The sequence below is a fragment of the Lissotriton vulgaris genome, chromosome 5, assembly GCF_964263255.1.
Source record: "Lissotriton vulgaris chromosome 5, aLisVul1.2, whole genome shotgun sequence".
NCBI lineage: Eukaryota > Metazoa > Chordata > Amphibia > Caudata > Salamandridae > Lissotriton > Lissotriton vulgaris.
This window is the reverse complement of record NC_141693.1, coordinates 505,566,478-505,585,228: the sequence shown is the minus strand read 5'-3', so window position 1 is coordinate 505,585,228 and position 18,751 is coordinate 505,566,478.

The following is an 18,751-nucleotide window of genomic DNA, read 5'->3' as shown; positions in this document are numbered from 1 at the left end:
ATGTCACATCCTAGTACAGTGCACTGAGAGTGCCCAGGGCGTGTAAATCCAAATGCTGCTGGTGGGCCTGCAGCACTGGTTGTGCTACCCACGGAAGCAGCTTTGTAAAATGTGTCTAAGGTCTGCCATTGCAGAGCCTGTGTGCAGTCTGGTACTGTCATGCTGACTGAGCAGGTGCACCCAACTGCCAGTCCCTAAACCTTCAATTTTCTTCATATCAGACACCCCTATGGTAGGCCCAAGGGCAGGGTGCATTGTAAGTATAAGGTAGGACAAGCCCTGATGTGTGTGGCATGTCCTGATAGTGAATTACAGCCATTTTAGTTTTTCACTATTGCAAGGCTACCTGTTCTCCATAGTGTAGAATGGGCAGTAGGATTATTGCATTCTTATAATCCTAACTGACTCAGGGAACATGGAAGAAATTCGAGTTCAGTATGCCTGGACTCAGAATGATAAAGTACATATTTTAGTGAAGTTGGTTTTAACATTCTGTGTTTGAAAATACCACTTTTAGAAAGTAGGGATATTTTTGTCTAACCTTTCAAGCCTGCCTCTGCTAGGTTGTGTATTCCTTGTCTGGAGTGTGTGAGTGACAGGGCTGGGGGATTCCAAGAGACAGGATGAGTCAGCCTAGTTGTGAATAAAGAGATCTGCATCTAGAGGGGATAGAGGAGTTGCACCTGAACCTTGAATAGGGCTGTGCCTGCCTTCGACAATGCTGGCACCACCTCCTGGGGTGCGGCTGAGGTCTCTGCCCTGCACACTGAAAGAAGAGAAGGAAACCTGTCAACAAAGTGCTCCAGGGCTGTACTTGCCTTCCACAATGCGGGCTCCACCTCCTGTGGGGCGTCTGATGTTTCTGCCCTGCACTGTGAAAGGAAAGAAAAAGTCTGGTAAACAGAGTGCTTCAGAACTGGTTTGGACTGGGCAAAGGCCCTTCCGCCCTCAGAGGACAAAGGATTTTGGGGAATAAATACTGGGTCCCTGATCCCATGAAATTAGATCACTTTTGGGCTACAAGAAGAAACCTCTGCTGAGGAGAGGAACATGAAGAAATGGAGGAGAGACTATTCATAAGCTGAAGTGCTGCTTAGGGGATTGGCCTGCAATGGTTGCCTTACTCCCAAAGAGAGGAGAAAGAACTTAGTGTACTTTGCTTCCAACTTGTGAAGGATCTCCAAGGGCTTGAAATAGAGTTTGCCTCCTGCTGAAGTCTCTGGGACAACAGACTTCACCCCCCAGCTCCCCAGAGTTATTTGGAAGTACCTGCTCTTGTTTTGGGCCTTCTGAGGGACTGCATGTCACAAGGAGCAGGAAGCGCGACTCACCGACGAAGAAGCATGTCGCCGTCGCTACTGCTGCCATCGCATTGTGAATGTCGGCACTATAGCTGTCGTATTCCACAGCATCGAGAGAAGCGTCTCGCAATGACGACGAAGCGTGTCGCCATCGCTGCTGTTGCCATCACAACTCCGAAGGAGGGTGTCGCCCGCCGCTGTAGATGTTGTATTGCACCACATCAAGGAGAAGTGTCTCGCAACGAAGGAGAAGCGTGTTGCTGTTGCTGCCGTCCCATCTTGGATGTCGGCGCTGTAGCTGTTGTATTGCACCGCATGGAGAAAAGCGCCTTGCATCCCCAGTAGAAGTGTGCCACCGTCGGAGCTAAAGCTGTTGCATCTTGAATGTCGGCGCTGTAATTGTCGCATTGTGTGAAAGCTCCTCGCAACGTCGGAGAAGAGTGTCGCTGCTGCAGCTGAGGCATCAAACCGAGACTTCCCGCATCCCCAGAGAAGCGCGCTGCAGTCGCATCTTGAATGTCGGCGCTGTAGTTGTCCCATCGTGTGGAAGTTTCTTGCATCTTTGAAGAAACGTTCCGCATCTGGAACATCTTCGCATCTTTATTTCTTTGCACCAGAACTTTGCCGCATTCCCATCGCTGCACCATTGCTTGTTGTGGAAGCGCAAAGCATCGTAAGGTACATTGACACAAAGTGTTGCATCTTAAGAACTGAACTGAACTAAGCTAAAACTACCATCTAACGTAACAATATTGTGTGTTTTTGTAGTTTAGGGACTTGTAGTAAATCTATATAAAGTATACTATTTTGATATAAAACCTTGTGTGGTGTCCATCTGTAGTGTTGTAACTGGGTTACTGTATGTGGTCACAAATGCTTAAACACTGCCTCTGAGATAAGCCCATCTGCTCTTGCCAAGCTACTAAGGGGGTGAGCAGTTGTTATTTTTGGAGTGTAATCCCCTCATCCTGACTAGAGCAAGAGTCCGCGGTCAGCAGTGAGGATTCTGGACTTGCATTGGGTGACTCATGTACAGTGATTGGTGAACACTACTTAGTAAGTGCAGACCATAACGCAACCCATACTTGTTGGTAGATTCCTTTTTAGATTTTCTATTTTTGAAAGATGTCTAATTCACTTATCATGGAGGATACAGAATCCATAGCTTCTATTGATTGTGATTGGGAAGAGGAGAAGCTAGAAAGCTACAAAGTAAGACAGCTGAAGTATTTCTTCAAGAAATTCAAGGTTTCCACTGTTGAGTGAACAAAGAAGGAAGAACTCTACAAGGCGCTGAGGGCCTGGGTAGAAGCAAGGAAAACCCCTGAAATTGAGGAAGGGGATGAGAATGCAGATGTACAGCAGGAAAGACCAGTGGGTCAAGAAGGAAGGAAAGCACCTCCCCCCGGCGGTAGCAGTGTTTCTAACAAGAGTCTGTCTCCAGATGAGTTGGAGGACAGAGAGAGAAGTAGAAGGCATGAAATTGAGCTGACAAAACTGAAGTTAAGTGGGCAGTTATAATTAGAGGTATAAACCAGGAAGTTAGCCCTGGAAGAAAATACATTGCAATTTGAACATGAAAAGGTTTTGAGGGAGTTTGATTAGGCCAAAAGTTTAGAGAATACTCCCTCTGGTGGCAGCATACCACCAGTGCCTGTGGAAGCTAGTGTGTATATTTCCAAATATGTGGTGAAAGAATTTTATAAAAATTATGATATTGGTCAGTGGTTCAGAGCCTATGAGGTAGCCATGTCTTTCCACCGGTTCCCTGAGAGAGATTGTGGAGCGGGGTTGTGGGGAAGGTTCCTTAGTGAGGAGTGGGACACACTGTTAGACTTACCTTGTGAAGTCCACAATTCATACAGCCATATGAAGGATGCATTAATCTCTAGATATGGTTTGACCCCTGAACTCTTTAGACAGAGGTTCAGGAAATGCAAGAAGTTAGAAAACAGTACCTGGGTCGAATATGTCACTTTCTTTTGCAGAGCTTTGGATGGTTGGGTGAAGGGCAGCAAGGTTAATGATTTTCAAGGTCTCTTTGATTTGATTGCATGGGAGCACTTGTCTGATAACTGTTTTCCAGAGCTGCCCCAGCTAGTGATAGATAGCAAGTTGACTAACCCTAGGAAGTTTGCTGAGGAGGCGGACCGCTGGGTGAGCACCCTGGTCCACAAGGGTCACATGGCAGACTCAGCTAAAGGTGGGCAGGGTCCCCAGCAGAAGAGTGGGGGAGACAAGGGTAAACAAAAGGAGTTCCGCAAAGGGCCCCAAATTAGTCCCCAAGGGTACCAAGGGAAAGGTTCCCAGTTTCTCCCTGAGAGAAGGCATGGGGTCCTGACTTGTAGTCCTGTTCCACAGGGACCCCTGAAATGTTACATGTGTGGCGACCTGGGTCATAAGGCGAATGATACAAGGTGCCGCCGGTTTGGAGATCCTGCACCCACTGGTGCTCCGCCCCGGCAGATGGCAAGTGTAGTCTTGGGGGAGGAGATTAATGTCCAAGGTGGGTGGGGTCCTGCACAGATGACCCTTGTCTCTTTAGGAGACTGTGAGAAGGTCTCAGAAACTCAGCTGCCCAGGAACACCAAGAAATATGGGCAGTGGGTGACCGTCAATGGCCAAAAGGTGGAGGCTCTTAGGGATACAGGAGCCAGTGTGATAGCTGTCAGGTGTCACCTGGTGTCTCAAGAGCAGATTATCCCTCATGCATTTTGCCGAGTTGTTGCTGCCGACAACACAGAGAGCCATTGTCCAATGGCTCATGTTCCCTTTGAGTGCGGGGGTCTCTGGTACTTTTCAGGTAGCTGTAATGCCGGCCATGCACGTTGACTTTTTTTTGTTGAACGATTTAGAGAGCTCACCTTGGGAGAAGGTGGAGAAGAGTACTCACTTGAAGATGGTGGGTCTGCCTGACTGGGCATGCGTGACCACCCGGTCAATGGTAGCCAGTAGGGGTGCTCAAGAGGACCTGGAGCCTGAGAGGGAGGCCCAGGAACCTGCCTTAGAGAGAAGTGGCTGGGCGCGGGAAACCAGCCCCCGAAGTTCCCATGGCCCAGGAGGAGGTAGACCCTGAGGGGGATGCCCTGGAGCCTACTGGAGAGCAAGTAGCTGAACTGGGGGGCCTGCCTGAGCTGGCCCATTGGCAGCAAGAAGGAGGCCCCTCCAGGGAAGAATTCTGCAGGTAGCAGAGAGAATGCCCTTCTCTTGAGGGCTTGCGGCAACAGGCTGCAAGCTAGGCAGCAGGTGATCAGTCAGGATCACATTGTATTTACTGGGAGAATGGTTTCCTGTATAGTGAGCCTAATGTTGCTTAGCCTGGATCAGCCCGTGTGCTGGTGGTACCCCACTGGGGCTGGCTCATGATGTGCCGTTAGCAGGACATTTGGGGCAGACAAGACCTTTTAGAGGTCTGTCACCCACTTTCATTGGCCCCAAATGTGCAAGAGTTCAGACACTTATTGCAGGACTTGTCAGACTTGCCAGGCAAGTGGAAAGAGTGGGAAGAAGCACAAGGCTCCTCTCCAGCCATTCCCTGAGGTCAGTACCCCCTTTGAGCTGGTGGGGATTGACATTGTATGGCCACTTGACCCCAAGACAGCCATAGGCAACCGGTTCATCCTGGTCTTGGTGGACGATGCTACCCAGTACCCGGAAGCCATACCTCTGAGGACAGTGATGGCCCCTGTGGTGGGACTAGCACTGATGGGAGGGAATTTTTTCTTGAATGGGATTCCCTCGCGAGGTAGTATCTGACCGGGGGAACCAACTTAATCTCTAAGTATATGAAGTCCCTGTGGCAGGAGTGTGGTGTAACTTACAAGTTTACCACTCCTTACCACCCCCAAGGAAATGGGTTGGTTGAAAGGCTTAACCGAACCCTGAAGGGCATGATAATGGGTCTTAAAGAACACATGAGGCGTAAGTGGAACATCCTCTTACCATGCCTACTCTTTGAATACCAGGAGGTGCCACAGAAATCTCTAGGGTTCAGTCCCTTTGAGCTTCTCTATGGACACCCCGTTTGAGTGCCTCTGAGTCTGGTCAAAGAAGGCTGGGAGCAATCTCTCAGGAAACCTCCCTAGGATGTATAGAGCTACATGCTGGCGTTCAGGAACCAGACTATGCTTTACAGGCTTTACAGGCAACTCGCTGAGGCAAATCTGGAAGTCAGCCAGGAGGAGATGAAGCAATGGTATGACCAGAATGCCACTCTGGTAGAGCTTCAACCCGGCCAGAAAGTGTGGGTCATGGCCCCCGTGGAGCCTTGTTTGCTCCAGGATAAGTGGACCAGACCATTTGAGGTTGTGGAGCGCAAGAGTCCAGTTACCTACTTGGTAGACTTGTGGTCTCCCAGGAAACCCTTGAGGGTCCTACATGTCGACCGCCTTAAGCCCCAGTTAGAGAGGTCTGCAGTGGGCATGCTCCTAGCAACAGATGCTGTAATGGAGGAGGAGACTGAGCCTATTCTTGACCTCCTGTCTACAACAGAGCAAGATGGGTCAGTGGATGGTGTTGACCTCTCTTCCACCCTGACCCAGGAGCAACAGAATGACTGCTGCTAGTTACTTCAACAGTTTTCTGATCTGTTCTCCCTGGTTCCTGGTGTCACAGATTGGTGCATCCATGATGTGGACACAGGAGACAGTTTACCTGTGAAGCATAAAACCTACAGGGTAACTGACAGGGTGAGGGCTTGCATCAAAGAGGAGGTATCAAGGATGCTTGCGCTAGGGGTGATTGAGTCCTCTAGCAGTCCTTGGGCCAGCTCAGTGGTCTTGGTCCCGAAGGCTTCCGTGCCGGGTGCCACACCCAAACTCTGGTTCTGTGTGGACTACAGAGGGCACAATTCAGTCACAAAGACTGACGCGCACCCCATCCTCAGAGCTGATCAGCACGTTGGACTTAACGTCTGGGTACTGGCAGATCGCCTTGACTGAAGGGGCGAAGGAGAGGTAAGAATTCTCCACACCAGTTGGGCATTTCCAGTTCCGTGTTATGCCCTTTGGGATGAAGAATGCCCCTGCCACCTTCCAGAGGTTGGTCAACTAGGTGTTTGTTGGACTGGAGTTCAGTGCCGCCTACCTGGATGACATCGGAGAGTTCAGTGCCAGTTGGGAGGAACATCTGCACCACCTCTGGGAAGTGTTGTTGGCTCTGCAGAAGGCAGGCCTCACGATCAAGGCGAGTAAGTGCCAGATCGGACAGGGTTCCCAGGTGTACTTGGGACACCAAGTTGTGAGCGGTCAGGTGGTACTCCTACAACCCAAGATTGAAACCGTCCTGGCTTGGGAGCCACCCAAAATCCAGATATAGGTGAGGGCCTTTTTAGGACTCACAGGGTATTACAGGAGGTATGTGAAGGGGTATGGCAACATTGTTGCACCCTTGACAGATCTGACTTCCAGGAAGCAGCCCAAGAAGGTGATCTGGACTGACACCTGTCAGAAAGCTTTTGAGGCCTTGAAAGCTGCCATTTGCACAGCGCCTGTGCTCCTGGCACCCCACTTTCACAAGAGAGTTTTTTCGTCCAAACAGATGCTACAGAGCATGGTGTGGGGCCTGTACTGTCACAGATGAATGAGGAGGGCCTAGATCAACCTATAGCCTTCATTAATAGGAGGTTACTTCCACTGGAACATAGGTGGAGTGCTATTGAGCGTGAGGCATTTGCTGTGGTCTGGGCACCGAAGAAGCTGAGTCCATACCTATTTGGGGCTCAGTTCCGGGTTCAGACAGACCACCGACCCTTCAGATGGTTAATGCAGATGAGGGGTGAGAACCCAAAGCTGTTGAGATGGTCCATTTCCCTACAGGGTATGGACTTTACAGTTGAACGCCTCCCTGGTGCAGAACATACCAACGCTTATGGTCTGTCCAGATTTTCCTCCTTAGTGATGAGAATTCCCGGGAGTTACGGTAGTTCTCCCCCATTTCAGCTGGAGGGTACACGTGTTAGACCTGGCACCAATGGCGTGGGTCTCCCTTCCATTTTTGAGTTTGCCTCATGTATTTTTGCTGGTGTTATATGCTTTGGGCACTGTGCCACTGCTGTCCAGTGCCACAGTGCAAGTGCTCCCTATTGTAAATTGATATATTAATCAGTGCTTCCATGTTTGGCTATTTTAGTTACTTATCAGACCCTAGTAGAGTGCACTGAGTGTGCCCAGGGCATGTAAATCCAAATGCTGCTGGTGGGCCTGCAGCACTGGTTGTGCCAAGCACAGAAGCAGCCTTGTAAAATGTGTCTATGGTCTGCCATTGCAGAGCCTGCGTGCAGTCTGGTACTGTCCTGCTGACTGGGCAAGTGCACCCACTTGCCAGTACCTAAACCTTCCATTTCTTCATATCAGACCCCCTATGGTAGGCCCAAGGGCAGGGTGCCTTGCAAGTATAAGGCAGGACAAGCCCTGATGTGTTTGGCATGTCCTGATAGTGAATTACAGCCATTTCCCTTTTTCGCTATTGCAAGGCTACCTGTTCTCCATAGGCTACAATGGGCAGTTAGGTTATTACATTCTTATAATCCTAACTGACTCAGAGAACATGGTAGAAATTCGAGTCTAGTATGCCTGGACTCAGAATGATAAAATACATATTTTAGTGAAGTTGATTTTAACATTTTGTGTTTCAAAATGCAATTTTTAGAAAGTATGTATTTTATTGTCTAACCTTTCAAACCTGCCTCTGCTAGGTTGTGTATTCCTTGTCTGGAGTTTGTGAGTGAAAGGGCTGGGGGATTCCAAAGACACGATGAGTCAGCCCAGTGGTGAATAGAGAGATATGCATCTAGTTGGGAGGGTGAAGTTGCACCTGAACCTTGAATATGGCTGTGCCTGTCTTCCACAATGCTAGCTCCACCTCCTAGGGTGTGGCTGATGTCTCTGTCCTGCACACTGAAAGAAGAGAAGGAATCCTGTCATTGCTGAAGCCATCTTGGATTTTGATACCAAATGATTGTAGCTTCAGGCCCTCTTAACTTAGCCTTTGTCTGTAATCTCCATCTTGGATAGTTCAGACCCTTTCACAATCAGAGAAGTGCTGTCCTTGCATTTCTCTATGCCCAGACGAGATAAGTGACACACCGCTTGAAGTGACACACCGGTTGCACAATATAATTTTTAGCAAATAACAGATTTCGCAATATTACTCATCGCCTTGCTTATGTCGCAGTTTTGAATGGAAATATACTAGGCCATGACAGCTCGCATTTTGATTGACTGACCCCAATACTGCCCATTCAGATCACATGGTTAGCTACAGTATGTATGCATCAGATGTATCAGACCTTACAAGGAGATTTCTTGTTACAGTTCTGTGCCCATTGGCTGTGGGAATCATGGTGGACTGTGCTACGTATAATACTTCTATTGTCATGTGTCATATGGGTGGTCCTGTGGTTTGAGTCTATAAAGTATACCAAACACAATAAATCTTTGGACATTCTAGCTTCTATGCTGACTGTCACCGTGTTGCACGTTAAATTGTATTTGTTGTGGCTAATAATTGTACCATATTCTGAGCTGACAAATTCTGTGGTTGTGTCTGTCTTTCCTATCATTAATTATCCCTTGTATTTCAGACTCGCTTCCACATCTTGGTGGAGAATGCAGCCCCGGACTTCGTGGTGACATCGCTGGCCTCGGGCGGCTCGGCCGCGGGTTTCCTCTGGAGCCTGGAGTTTTGAGGTTCGATGACTCTGATTTTTCTCTGTGCATCTCTCTGCTTCGCTCCGTTGGATGCCGGTGGCCGGCCTGCTCGTGTGCGGCCTTGTTCCTCTTGATTTCTGGTTCCTGCTCTGTTCCTCTGATCTTTTTCTCAGCTCAGTTTTTGTGGTATTTCCTCTTGGCTCTGCCCTGTTTGTCTGGCTGGTCCCTGTGATATGTCGTGGATTGAGACGATGTTGGTGTGTTTTTATCTGCCTCTTTCTGGTGGCTGTTATTATTTATTTTCTGTTTTGCCACCACTCTGTTGATGACTGCGTCCCTGATGCTCTGGTTTGAGTTGTGATTCTGATTCCCTTCTCGGCCGGTTCTGGACCTAGGGGTCTCTTCGTGGCTCTGGGCTCCTTTGTGATTTGCTGTTTTTCTCCTTGCATCCTAGTATTTGGCTCCGGTCGCTGTCCGACCCCAGTGTGACGGTGTGCCTCACAAAGTACCATGCACGCAGTGACTCCCAGACGCCTACTCGTGTTGGCTTGAGGTCCGAGGGAAGGCGTACTACTGCAGATTCCTGTCTTACCAGTGAGAGTCCAGTCTGGGGTTGGACAGCTGCCACTGATTGCCTGGAGCAGAGGTCAGTGGGTTTGACGGACTTCGTGTACTGGAGGTGAGTGTTTATTTGAGGTTTTTGTCCTCTGATTTTGGTTGAGCAGGGGGGCCTTCTCCTTTCATGGGTTTCCTGTGAGCTCCCATTGTGGGTTGTAGCAGTTTGCTCCCCGTGTTTCTGGTGGCGCCTGGCGTGGTTCCTCGGCCCTGTTCTGGGGCCAGGTACGCGAGCGTGGTTCTGTTGTTGTTCTGATCGTGTTTCTGGTGCTCTGGTGGTCTGGGTCTCTTTCCCCCGGCCACTGCCGTTTGGTGTCTGTGCCTTGGGGTTGACCTCGGCACATACAGGGGGGTGTCCTGATTGCTCTATGCCTCATTTACATATGTATGAAGTGATATGTGCCTTGCTTAGCATTCTGGTGTAAGTACGCTTAGTGGCTGACTTAATTGACTCGACTGACTCAACTGTGACTGTTCCTGACACTCCGATTTACCCAAATATGCTGGCTGGCTGCCATAGTACGAATAGCTTGACACTGTGTTAATCAGTTGTCTGCTCTGTTATCATCTAGTGGTGTAGACATTACTTATCCGGTACCCACACACACTGACCACACTCACCACACATGCACATTTTGCGGCGCTGCTGCGGTGACCCGAACTGTTACTTGTTTATCTGTTCTATCTGTTCATTTGTTCATTGTGAATATCTGGCGGCGAAAGAGAGTTCACCTTCTCTATTTCCTTGTATGGTCAACATATGCATGAAAATCTGCATGTGTTCTGTGTGTTTTTCAAACTCTCTCTGTCCAGCCGCCCTCTCCTCCCAGTTTATTGGGGCCAAGGAGAATTGCAAGGGGACGTGGAGTTACTGATCTTTTTCACCACCCTTTCCTGTCTCCTGTTCAGTCTATGGGACGCCAGAATCATAGCACCCGAAGACTTCATATACTTTTTTCATGACTCAGTGCTTTGGTGAACTGGTATCGGCTACATTGTATGAATACATGGCGAATGGCTTCCTTTGGCTTCCTCTGTGAATTGGCATAGCTGACAAGCTGGCTGAAAAGCACGTGCAACTGTTTGTGACCATCCTGTGTGTGTCAATGTCACCTATGTAACGCGCACCCTTTCCCATCATCTGTCTGGTACGATTGCATTTTGTTCATCGTGGTTGTAGATTACTGAGTAAAGACCCTGCGCTGCTCCCACTGTACATATCACGCACACCATACACACTTCCTGTTTATTATTTGTCATGGGAAATCCTTTGACTAACTATAGTTTGGACAGTTGCCAGCCAGCCCCACCGAAACAAATCACCTGCTTACATGGTGGCTTTACGCTTAGGACTGAGTTCCATTTTTGTTTATTAGAAAATGGCATTACTTGACAGAATAAAAAAAAAAAAAAAAGACTGGACTTACAGTTACCATGTCAGGGGACGGAAAAGGAAAAATTGGGTGCCATTGCAAATGGAGCACCCGTATTGGCTAGCCAGAGTTCTGAGGGAACTCAGTCATGAGTGGGCTGACGAGCCCCTTTGGGACCTTGGTTGGAGGGGCTGGTGGAGGGTTGGTGATTTGCATCCCCTCCAGATTTCTGTTCATAGGCAGCCAGTGGCGCTCCAACCAGACTGATAGGTCCGGGGACCCTGCTCAGTGGGAGCAGGGTCAGGAGGATTCGGTGATAATTCTTGAAAGTGGGCCCATGGGTGCAGGCGCAGTTTGAGCACACCCAGCGTCGCAAGGGGTTGTAACTGCAGATACTCCCCTGGTATTCTCTCTCTGATGATGTGATTTATATTTGGATTGGATTATACTTGCTGCACTGTCACCTCCTCGACTGAGTTCCGGCGAAGGCAAAACTTTGCATTTGTTCCTCGACTGAGTTCCGGCGAAGGCAAACTTTGCATTTGTTCCTTGACCACGCAGTGACTCCCTGAAAATAGGCAGCACAAGACTACTGATGTTTCAGGGAGGGTGTAATTCTGCAATTCCCTGTCTTGCCTGCGACACTCGCTGGCTCCAGGGGTGGAAGGTGTAAGTTATTGTGTGAAAAGGAGGGGGTGAATGCCTGGTTTCACACAGGGAAGGAATATGTAATTTACTGTTTTCCTTTATTTGGATTAAGTTTCTTGAGTTTTGTGATTTTTGTTGTCAATAACAGTGTTCATCAATGGTCAAATTTGACTGTACAGCTACATTTTTGACTGATCTGACTTTGACAAAAGGACACCGATTTCTGTTGCTATTTTCATACAATAATATTTCTAGACTGCTCAAATAGACCCTTTCCAATATTTATCAAATCCGAGGACATTTATGGCTGCTTAGCACCTGGTTGTCATGTTAGACAGGGTGACACGTCTATTTTCGGTGCTCCCAGGCAGTGTCGACAGCCCCGTTATTTCAAAATAGACACATCCCTTCAGTTAGATTAAATATATGTGAGTGAGCACGCTTCTTTGGAAAGGATACATCTGCCCGTGCCAAACATATATGTTTGCACTCGCATTCTCTACCACAGGGGCACAACCCACCGAGCTATCTCATGGAGAACAGACCTTGTGCACAAACTCTTGAATGAGGAACTAAACGAAATAGAACTTTAGACAGGATCTTTCAAATACTGCTTCTTTTGTAACAATGGGACAGGAAGCAGCCTGTCCTCCTTCCAAGTTCTGCGGAAAGAAAAATTAGCTGTTACAATGACGCACAGAAAAATAAACGTTCAATACTGCTTCTTAATCGGCTAAGGTCCTGAGGCCCGCAGCCCCCTTTCTCCATGTTATAGTTTGGATATCGCAAATATTTTCATTCTCTGATTTCTTTCCAAGTGCCCACAACGCACCGCATTGACATTTGCTTTCTCCACATGTGGGGAAGGAAAATAAAGTGGCATTTTTACATGTATCATGGTACAGAGTAGATCTCATGTCCTTTACCAAGGCTTTATGAAATTATGTGTAGAACAAAGGGTACTGAGATGATACGATGCATGGAAGGGTTAAAGAAAACTCTTTTGGACTGGCTTTGAAATAATGATCGTGGCCTGGCCACAGATTCTGGGCATTGCGCCAAGACTAAACCACACACTACAACAGTTTTCTGTGAGTATGAACAGAACTGGTTTAAAAAAGAAATGTATTATTTGCAGCGGAGAATGGAAGGAAATGCAAATTCTTAAATGTATATTAATGGAATGACTTACAATTTATAGTTGTTTAGAGTTAATTTACAGGAGGCAACATTTTGCTTAAAGGTCAGGTTACTCAATTGATGGGAGGTAGCCCTGCATAGCATCACTTTCAGGAGAACAGTCTATAGCAGAAATGTTAAAGACATGTAGAGCTGTTTCATTTTGGTAGATCATGTTCTTGCAGTGCATTGATAAGTATTGTCAGTATTTCAAGTACTAGTCTTTAATGTATGCATTTAAACATATTGAGGGGGGATGATTAAATTCCCAGGATTGAAATGGTCAGGATCACACAATTTGGTCGGGTAAGGTAAATGCCAATACACAAAAGCACAATGTTTTCATTCTTCTCTTGCTTGTGAAGATAATATACTTTTTAGGTTCTTTCCTTCATTCCCCTACAGAGTGTAATGCTAGAGGTTTTCATCCTCTCATATCTGGATAGAAAGATCCACTGGTGCAAATATGTTCTATTATTCTGACAATCTGGCCCACACATTGCACCACTACTGATTTCTCACAGAATTATTCTCACCTAGCAATGGGTCATGGACAGGGAGTGTTTGGAAGAAAAAAAAAAAAAAGTACTGCATATGTGCTAGCTACAGATAATTATGCAAATGTTTAGCGTGATTTAAGAGGCACACCTTTCCACAATGGAGAAATGGCTCTAATTCTGGTTCATGCTTCAGCAACAGCACCGACTCACTGAAAATTCTTAAACAGTGGGCACGGCTAGAAAAGTACGGGAAGGGGGCAAGATTATAAGGGTTGTACCTAATTGAATGGCGCAAGGAAAAGTACTATTTTATATATGCATCTAAAAGAATGAATATTAATGTTTTCATTTCTAGGTTCTTCAACGAAATATAACAAATTATATTGTAATGTGAATATGCTAAAATGCTTTTTTTAAAAGCAGTGTATTCGCAAGGGCCCACCAAGGATTCGGACACAGAGTTGTAATATTATGTTTATTAATTGATCTTTAGTAATGAATATATGCAAATACAGAAGGACAGTGTGCATTGAATAACTGTGCTTCATATTATGGTATTTCAAGGATACTGTATGCCCACATTTAATATGTCTTAATATACAGGTGCAGTCTAGGGGTGTGTGTGAATAGGTGTCTTATAACATAAACACTTGTCCCTTTTGTGCCATGTAATGCGGTGACAAATTATGGCAGCAATATCATTATATAAGATGTCTAAAATAGCATTTCTGATTATACCAGGGCTCCTTCCATAGTAGGGTTTGAATGCTAACTATTACCTTATGCTGCCACGTTCCACAGATCTACATACAGGGGCTGAAGGTAATGGTAAGGAAAAAGTTACAGGACGGAAATGCCGTTTGGAGTATGTGCAAAAATGCTTGCACGTTTTAAGGGTTTTCACCAGCTCTTCGCTGAAAAATGTTCCCATACTGAGACATGTTGGATTTTACTCCTGAAAGAGACAGACATAATACTTCTTCTGAGGTTGGATACAAGTGGAGGTGTAGATTTTTGCATGAGCAGAACTACACCTGCATATTTGCTCATGCTTAAATGCAGTTCACAGATATTTTCTAGGAGTACTGATTCTTGGCCTACTTCTGCAAGACCTGGTGAATTAACAACAGTTGTATATCTGCACTTAATGAAAGAACGTGGGTGGATTTTATTTCATAACTGGGCATCTAATTTGGTCTGGCATTACAATAACATTCTGTGTTTATTAAAATATTGTCTCTCTCCTTGAGGGGATTCCTCACATCCTTAGGCAAACGAATACAACATGCAATGTTGTTAAGTGACCTCCTCCAAGCATTACTGAGACCATCCAAAGTGGTTATCATAGAATGTGCTGCACACACATCATCTAGAGAATATGTGTCAAAGGGCAATGCATTCATTGATAGAGAAGCAAAGAGGATAGCACTGACAGGCTGCCAGCTAGCAATGGTACAACTAGTGGGCAGCAACAGAGAGGTGGATGTTAGACATCCAGAAAAAAGTTGACATTGAGGAGATAGCCGAGTGAGCAAAAGGAGGGTGTGAGAAAACAGAGGAGGGATTATGGACTGGGCCCAATGGGAAAATCTGCCTGCCTTCATCAATGCTTCCTTCAATGGCACGTCTCTTCCATGGCCCCTCACATGTGGGGAGAGACGGAATGATTAGACTGTTTTCACAATGCTGGTTTCTTGGCAAGTTTTGTCACACAGCTGAGAGACTTTGCAGGCAGTGCACTATCTGTGCACAGTATAACACTGGAAAGGGTACCCGCACTGCACCTGGTCACTTCCCTCCACCCCAGGGACCGTTTGAAAGCCTACAAATGGATTTCATTGACATGCCACCCACCCATAAGTTCAGGCATGTCTTGGTCATTTTCAGTATGTTTAGTAAGTGGATGGAGGCATACCCCACAAAGAACTGTGATGCATCAACAGTCGCTAAATGTCTCCTGAAGGAACTTATCCTAAAATTTGGGATCCCAACACTTCTGGACTCAGACAATAGGCCTGCGTTCATTTCCCAGGTAATAGGGGGACTATGCAAGGGTCTGGGGGTCACATAGAAACTACAGTGAAGTGGAGAGGCAAATCCGGGGTCTTGAAGAATAAGATACGGAAAATCTGCGCTTCTACAGAACTGTCATGGGTGGATGGACTACCAATAGCTCTGCTAGCAATGAGAAGTACGCCTGACAGGATAACAAAACTAAGTGCATATGAAGTGTTGTTTGGCAGACCCATGAACATTGCGGGTCATATGTCCACTGCGCCTCTGCCAATAGTAGACGATTTGCTTTTGTGTTACTGTAAGAAACTAACAGAGACTTTACGTTATCTTCACCGCCAGGTCCTGCAGGCTCTTCCAGAAGCAGCAACTCCACCACCACATGACCTGCAGCCTGGGGACCGGATTTGGATAAAGGCCCATACCCGGCGGAACTGTCTTCAGCCCAGGTGGAAGGGTCCTTTCACCGTCATCTTGACCAGCGCGACCGCAGTGAAGTGCGAGGGATTGACTTCGTGGATCCACAGTTCTCACACCAAGCGGGCAGCGGACCAGGATGACGGACGGCAAGCTCCGGCAGCATCACCAGCAGCACCTGAGGCGGACCATAGGTACCACCTCCAATCCACCAGGAAGGACCAGCCTGACCAGCACGACAGAGGATAAGGAAGAAGAGATCTCCTGCTGGCTGCGGGCCAACCCTCCAACAGACCGACCAATGCAACTATCTGCTGTGCCCGGCAGACACATCCTCCAGATGACATAATAGAGACACCTGTCTCCTTCAAGTGCCTATTGTCTGTTATGTACTGGTAACCTCTGTCAGACCCAGCAAAGGCACCAACGTGTTTGATTTCAAATGGTACTGGTGTCTGTATCAAATATATTTTAATTAAGAACTGTGAGCACAACACGGACTAGTGAAGCACCAGAGGAACATTGAACTGTGAAAATAGACTATATTCAGCTACATGACTACCATTGTATCTGGACCACCTTTGATCACAACAAGGAGTGGTAGACTGATGCAATTGACAATAGAGGTGCAAGAGTCAACCTTGGTGATAGTCATACGATTATTGTGGCCAGGAGTGGAGAAGAAGGGACAAATCCAGTTGATTGTACCAAAACCACCACTGATGAGCAAGATGACGGACTTGATATTGCAACAGCTTACATTTCCCACATTTTGCAGCCAAGCACCAACACAGGAACTGGCAAACACACGCCTTGACATCTTGGACAGTGTCATATCTGGCATACATCACATTGGCTGGGGGGCAATAATGGATGTTGTAACCACATTTTATTGATTGCTAATAAAATTGAGATATGCAGGTTGCATCACCTGCAGTACACAGGTGGATTACGATACGGGTGGTGGAAGAAAGGGTGTTATATATTACAATAAGGTCAGCAGTGGCAACGTTGTCACCAGGAGTAGAGGTAACAACTGTTCAGAGAGTAGCAGTGCCAAATCCCCCAATATTGAGCGGGCTGCAGACACTTATACTGAATGACCTTTCCTTCCCAATAGTTGGCTTCCTACCATCAGCCCGGGAGCTAGCAACAGCACGAACTGAAGTTTTACAAAGTATTATAATTGCCATAGAAAACAGTGGGTTACATATTGTTACAGACGTCAATTGGGGCAAAAATAACGGCTTATTATTAATCCCATAAACGCATGACAAATGAGCGTAGATGGCCATATATTCTGGCAGCTGTATTATCACCAGTACCTGGGATAGTTCTGACAACCATGTTTATAATGTTTGCAGAGGAGTTTGACATCCCATTTCTTCATGGCAAAGTGGGTGATGAGAACAATACAGTTATACAACATGAGGAGCGAAACATAGTTGTGCCAGACCAGATTGTGTTGGGGAAGAAGGAGGTTACAGAAGAGAATGACAGAGAATTGTGGGAAGAATATGATAACAATAAATATGTTGAAATGCTGAAATTATATGTACAGATCATGAACATTTCAGGATGCTATGTTTGTACCCACCTACCAACAGATACACAACACAGCATGAGCTACATTGTACTACCAGTTTCCAAGTACATGGGTTGTATTCTGATGCATGAGTAACTCTCCACTGAACACAATATGTCAGTATTAGTTGCACCTCCCAACACTGGCCTCGCGGCAGCCCCAACACTGAATGTTTCCAATATAGAGAGTATCAGACAGGGTGCCAGAGAGCCTAAGAAGAAATGGGCACCATGCGGGAATATGCACCCTACAAGGTCAGACACGGAGATGCTTAGCACATTTGACAGGAGATGCAGAAACAGGGCTGAGGAAAATGACAATTAGCAGAGTAGTAACAAGGAAGGTAATATACCAAGGTTTAGAGAAGAATAAGTTGCCGATCCCCCTAGCGCCAAGAAACCGCAAGGTGTGCGCTGCGCTCTAGAAATATTTTAAATTAAAATTAAATTAGAGAAGAATAACTGTCCCAAGCCCCATCCTGCATCCTATATGATGAAGGGATACAGCGGGACAGAATACCTAAATTACCTTCAGACATAGCTACAGCACATAACTGCTCAACACAGTAGTCATGCATACCCTACCCCTGTGTGTTACAGGAATTACTGCACGGAAAACAAGGACTGTTGGCATGTAAGGACAGGATAAGCAAGATGAGGAGAATAATGGGACCTAGGAAAGTGGACAAAATATTTATGGGCAAAAGTAACTGCACACACGTCACAAGGCTGTCGCCCATCAAGGACAGCAATACTGGGTCCTCACCTGGACTGGTGGGTTACAAGGGACAATTCTTTGTCTACGGACCATGGGCATACTTTTACCTGCCTCCAGGTTGGTACGGCCGTTGTTACCTTGCATCAATAATACCACGTATGGTCCACTTCTCAGACATGGCACAGGTCAAAAGTGCCGTTCTTATATACCTGACAACAGCAGGAACATAGATAGGGCAATCCATAACATAAAGGATGTTAGGGATGAGGAAGAGGGCTCATGGATCATAAAGGCTGTTATCATAATAGCAGCTGTGTTATTGACACTCTGCATTATGATACAGGTCTGCCCAGTCTGCTGCACATCCCTTGTCTCCTACTGCTTACGCTCTATGCACCGTGGCCATGAGCACAGCCATGAGCCAGAGCAACAGGCAGTGGCTGAGGTACCTGCCATGGATATGATTATATTGGCACGCAGGGTATATTGATTTGGTATCAGATTTGGGAATGCTGAAGCCATCTTGGATTTTGATACCAAATGATTGTAGCTTCAGGCCCTCTTAACTTAGCCTTTGTCTGTAATCTCCATCTTGGATAGTTCAGACCCTTTCACAATCAGAGAAGTGCTGTCCTTGCATTTCTCTATGCCCAGACGAGATAAGTGACAAACCGCTTGAAGTGACACACCGGTTGCACAATATAATTTTTAGCAAATAACAGATTTCGCAATATTACTCATCGCCTTGCTTATG